Source organism: Medicago sativa, chromosome 7 (genome assembly GCF_051527215.1).
Source record: "Medicago sativa cultivar Bolivia chromosome 7, Bolivia_mono, whole genome shotgun sequence".
Lineage (NCBI taxonomy): Eukaryota > Viridiplantae > Streptophyta > Magnoliopsida > Fabales > Fabaceae > Medicago > Medicago sativa.
Window position 1 is genome coordinate 16,871,154 of NC_140755.1, and position 6,140 is coordinate 16,877,293.

At 40.3% G+C, this 6,140-nt stretch overlaps 1 non-coding gene across 1 annotated transcript; it reads left to right on the top strand.

Moving 5' to 3' along the window:
• The first annotated feature begins 5,050 nt into the window (after nucleotides 1–5,050).
• Nucleotides 5,051–5,157, top strand: LOC146904663 (small nucleolar RNA R71). The gene has a single exon (XR_015020981.1). It is a non-coding gene; the product is annotated as a small nucleolar RNA R71 (small nucleolar RNA).
• Nucleotides 5,158–6,140: the final 983 nt, after the last annotated feature.

Genomic DNA, 6,140 nt, shown 5'->3' on the forward strand with positions numbered 1-6,140 from the left:
GTATTTTGCATGACAATTTCATATTCATTCATTTTTGTTCTCTTATTCTCTAGTACCCCCACCCCAAACTTAATTGGTTGCAAATTCCAATAGCAACCCCAAACTTAATCTTTAGCAACATCCTACAATGCCTTAACTCAGAAAATACATTAAGGGACAAGTTCTAAAGGTCTCTAGGCTTGTAATGTAGTTTGTCACCGAACAAAAAGTTCTAATCCTACCGGCTCAAATTGGCTAAGAAATGGATAATATATAACAATTAAAATCAGGGTAGGCTTCAAAAAGGCTCACAGGACCAAGCACTTTTGCCTCAGTGTGCATATGACAAAGACCAATCAATAATAGAGAAACAATGCAAGTTCTAGAAATGTAGTTGCATGGAAAACTAATCTAAATATAAGTAAATTGTAAAACAAGATTTGGCAATGAACCTTATGGCTGAGATTTCTGGGAGTATGTGACTACCTAGCAACGCCGTACACTTCGCCTTTGAATCAAGTCATCCCTCCTTTTGAACTTTTGGAATACCGTTTCATCAAACAACTGTTACTAAACTGGAATAGGTCACATAACAAACAAATTCGTCAATAATAAACAAGTGCAAATTTATCACAAACGGGGAAATTAGTTCAACGGACTTTTGACAATACAAGAAATTAAAAACAATACGGAATTAAATAAAAATGTTCAACAGAAAATAGAAATTACAACAAAACAATAACACAAGCACAGCTGGACCCTCAGTGATCCAGTCCCATATCCACATCATCATCACCACCAGTCCCGGGTATCCCATCAAAGAAGTCATCAGCATCTGCCTTCTCTCCTGCCTCGAAATCATCAGTGATCTCCTTCTTCATGAAAGCAGCATATCGCTCCTGGCTATCAAAGTAAGCATCCATAGACTCCCTAGACTTGTCAAACCTCTCATAAGACCCGTGATAGGCCTCCTATGTATCTGTGCCTCTGCAGCAAACTCAGCGGAGAACCTCGGACGGTTAACCCACATGAGATCAGAGGTCTCATTCATCCAGTTAGCAGAACTGAACATATACTCTAGAACCATAGGATGAACTGGAGGGTAAGAACCATGTTGACTACTACCCTCTCCATGCTCCATTTGTGGTGGCTGCTGCGGTGGTGGTGCTCCAGGATCACCGCTTATCCTTCGCATATACTCAGCATATTTCTTCATCAAGACATCCATAGTCTTGTCCGTGATAGGCTTAGTGGTCGGAGTATGCAAATCACCCTCAAATTCTTGCACCAGCTTCTTTTCACATAGCCAATTAATCATGCTCTCATGCCCATAGACAGACTTGCTACCTTTTGCGATCATATGAATGTTGTTGGCGATGAGTTCACCAACATTAATTTGTTGTTGATCAAGAATGGCAGAAACAGTGAGTACTCGCTTGAGAGGAATCTCAGAAGAGCAAGATGTGCTCTCAAGCGTCTGAATAACAAAAGAGGCCCACGCCTTTGGAATGGGCAAGAACTCAGCATAAGTTAACATCCGGGCTTTCTTCCATGTCGCCCCTGGTCTACACATTTGGGCAAGCAACTCAGCCCATCGATTATCACCCCAACTTTTTGCTTCACGCTCCAATCTCCGGACAGCACACTCTTCAGGAGCAACCAACCCAAGCAAGTTGTTGATTGTATCAGGACTAAAATCTATGACATTTCCTCGCACATACGACTGATATTTCATTTCCGTGAAACGAGCGTTTGAATAGAACTCCATCAAAACAGACTTGTTATTCTGTTCCGGTACCATGTTATTCAATTCTTCCCATCCTCTCTCACGAAGCATTGTGTCGAAAATGGGATATTTCGTGAGATTCACCACATCAAACTGCCTCTCCCCTACAACCTCGAAACCCTTGCAGTAATCAAACCATGCACGAGCATCATCGGAAATGAAACGGTTAACATTGGATGGTGGAATGGGGGTTCGTTTGCGTTTGTTTTGGCTAGATGAAGGTTAGGTGGTTGTTTTCTTGGGTTTGGATTGTTGACGGGTCAATGGTTTGGAAGGTGGTTGTTGTTTAGGTGCCATTGATGAAAGCTTTTGAGAAATTGGTGAAAGGGATAGGTGGAGAAGGTTGATTGGAATGGATGAAAATGAAGAATGTTGGATGAATTGGTGTTGGGGTAGGTTAAGAGGATGAGAATTGGGTAGAAATTGGATGAATTTCGTGGTTAGGGTTCCTGGAGAAAATTGGGCAGAGTAACAGTAGGAAAAAAAAAGCGAATGGGTTGTGCTTGCAACTGCTGGGTTTTTATAGAGCCTGATAAAATCGTACTGCGATTGGGACATCGTATTACGATTGCAGTTTGTAACGGTTATTTTTTTCAAATTCTTGATGCAATCGTAATGCGATTATAACTATCGTAGTGCGATTTGTCTGAAACAGAAATGGTGCAAAATTTTTCCATTGATCGTATTACGATACCCCAATCGTAATACGATCTCAAAAGTCAAAGTCCAGGTGTTTGACTTCACCATCGTATTACGATTTTATAATCGTATTGCGATTTGGTGAAGTCAGAATGATAATAATTTAAAATTTGAAATTTTTCCTGGACTTCTACTTTTGAAAAATAATTATTCTTTGAAAAGGAGATTGTGATGCAACATCAGTATTGCATTACAATCTTCCTGGCAGGGCTTGCACACATTTTTGAAATTTTTAAAGAAAATCCTCTGCATGTTTTGTGTTTTGTTGTAAAAGAAAAAATTTAAAAGATGAAAGCAATAAATTATACCTGAAAATAAATCAGTGGGTTGCCTCCCACCCAGCGCTTCTTTATCGTCACTAGCTTGACTGATGACGACCCCTAAGGATCCTGTGACATTTCTCCCTTTTCCTTGCTTGGGAGTCCACCTTCATGGTGCAGTTTCAGATGTCGTTCTTTACCCTTTAAGGTTTCTTGTGTACCAGACTTCCTCAGCCCCATAGTTTCATCAAAAAGCTTGTTCCTTGCCAACCCTTGGTCACAGTACCTCCTAACTCTTTCTAAAGTATCAGAGAGAATTGAAAGCACACACCATTGAAAAGTAGCCGGCCCATTACACATTCCAAAGGGGATCTTCTTATAAGCAAATACACCACAAGGATTAGTGAAAGTATTCTTAGGCATATGGTTACAAGTTTCCAATCCCCCATCCTTGTTGTCAAGGATGTCTCCTGATGATTGTTGTTGCCTAATTTCTGTGCTTGCTTCCAGTTGCTTAACACACTCTTTCATCCCAACATCTTCAACCATTTTTTCAGACTTAACAATTTCTCCTTCCATAGGTTGAATAGGTTGAGATTCAAGAGAATGATCTTCGACTGTTTCTTCAACAACGTCAATCCGGTAACACTTGGGATTTTCATCTTGGTGCTTCATGGCCTCAAAGATATTGAAAACTACCTGCTCCTTATGGAATCTCAACATTAGCTCTCCTTTCTCAATGTCAATCAAAGCACGGCCCGTTGCAAGGAAAGGTCTTCCTAGAATGAGTGGCATATCCTCATCTTCAGCCATATCTAAGATCACAAAATCTGCTGGAAACACCAAGTCATTAACCTTGACTAGCACATCCTTAAGCACACCGAAAGGATAAGAGATTGACCGATCAGCTAAAGTAATGGTCATTCTTGTTGGTTTTGGTTCCCCACACTTAAGCTTCTTCATCATTGAAAGAGGCATCAGATTGATACTTGCTCCCAAGTCACATAAAGCTCTTCCATTGTCTACCGGTCCAATTGAACAAGGGATAGTAAAAGCTCCAGGATCCTTCAACTTAGGTGGCAGCTTCTTTTGAAGAATAGCACTACAATTCTCAGAAAGTGCTATGTTCTCATCATCCTTAGGCTTCCTTCGTTTAGTCAACAAGTCTTTCATGAACTTAGCATATAACGGCATTTGATCAAGAGCTTCGCCGAAAGGAATATTCACCTGAAGTTGTGAGAAAAGTTGCATGAACTTCTTGAATTGACCTTCATCCTTTTCTTTCTTCTTTGAAAGGTGAGGGTATGGAAGCTTCACATATGATGGAATGACCTGTGGTTTGTCTCCATCTTTCAGAATTTGACTCTTCGACTTCCTCAAGATTGAATCTTCATCAATTAACTTCTCACTTTTTTCTCCCTCTATTTTTTTCTTCCTTTCGTTTTCAACTACTCCATGATCATTTTCTTTTTCAACTACACCCTCATCATTTTTTTCAACTACATCATTCTCCTCCACCTCAACTACATCATCAACCTTCTTTGGAGCTTTTGGAACTAAAGGTGTCAAAACCTTTTTGCTCCTCAATTCAATAGCATTACAAGACTCATTCTTAGGGTTGTCTTTAGTGTTACCTGAGAATTCGCCTTTACTTTGTTCAGCCAATTGCTTAGCTAATTGCCCCAGTTGAGTTTCAAGCATCTTCCTAGAAGCTTCATTGTTCTTTCTTTCAGCTTCTTGACTCTTTTTCATCTCTTCAAAGTTGCCTTGAGTCATCTTCATGAAGTTCATCATAGTTTCCTCAAGAGCTGATGGCTTCCTTTGTTGCTGTTGAGGAGGAGTGAGCATCTGAGAGTTCAAAGCATTGTTGTTTGAGTAGCTTAGATTTGGATGCTTATTGATGCCTGAATTGTAGTATTGATTCTGCCTTTGATAATCTCCCATGAAGTTAGCTTCTTCACTTGATCCTTCTGGAACACATTCACCGTTGGGATGTTCTTCACCACATAAGTCACACTTGATTGCAGCTACTTGTTGTTGCTTATGAGCCAAAGTGAAGCCTTGAAACTCCTTAGTTAGAGCTTCGATTTGTTTGTTCATAGCTGCTTGGTTAGCAAGGATAGCAGTTTGCTCACTTACCCCAAACACTCCTCTTTCTTTCTTCTTAGCTTGATCACGATACTCATTGCCAGCCATGTTTTCAATTAGAGCTTGAACTTCATGATCAGTTTTGCTCTTGAGACTACCTCCCGCGGAAGCATCTAAGAACATTCTAGTGTTTGGTGTTACCCCCTCAGTGAAGATTTGGAGGTATTATTTCTCGGTGAACTCATGATTCGGGCATCTCTTAAGAAGTAAGTTGAATCGCTCCCAAGCATCATACAATGATTCACCCTCTCCTTGCTTGAAGTTAGAGATCTCCATCTTCTTGTCCCAATACTTAGACATAGGGAAATATTTCTCCAAGAACTTCAGCTCTAACTCTTCCCATGTTTGGACAGTCCCGTTTGGTATTGTTAGCAACAAATCTTTCGCTCTTCCCGTCAAAGTGAAAGGAAACAGCCTTAGCTTCTTTTGTGCTTCAGTCACGGTGGCTGGTTGCACACAAAACTCACAAGTTTCAGCAAAGCGGCTCAAGTGTTCATGAGGACTCATAGCTTCAGTCCCATCGAATTTCTTGTCCCTCAAACCGTTGAGGACAGTTGTCTTGATGTCGAAAGCTACGGGGTTAGCTGGTTGAAAAGTGTGGGTCAGTTGACCGCGATGAGTGGCTAACCCGTAGTCTCCTAGCTTAGGTCTTGGTGCAGGTTCTCCCATGATAACAGACTTAGGAGAAGCAGATGTTTCAGATTCAGTTGAGAGTGACTCCGGTATTTGTTCTCGAACACCCGGTGGAACAGACTGAGCTAACCTTTGCGACCGGACAGCTTTCCGAAGTGCTCTAGCAGTCCTTTCAATTTCCGGATCGAATTCGAGATCGTCGGCGCTCACTTTACCTCGCATAAACAGCAAAATACCTTAGTAGCACTGCACAATGCAAAGTAATCAAATGAATACTAAAACAGAAAAATAAAATTAAAAACAGAAAATTAAATTGCAGAAATCCTAAATTATAACGTAATTGCCTTGTTGAAATAAATCAACAGTCCCCGGCAACGGCGCCAAAAACTTGATAGATCTCTGGCAAGTGCACCAAATACTATCGAAGTAGTAAAAATATCGATCCCACGAGGACTGTTTTTAACTTCAATAATTCAATTGCGTTATAAAAATAGGATATATAAAAGTTTATTTTGTTTTGCCACTAGGCAGTAGATTTGGTTTGATTTTAAGAAATCAATTAAAAGAATAAGATTTGATTAAGAAAATATGGAGAGAGATGAGATCAGGTCTTCGAATCCTCTATGTTTCCCCTA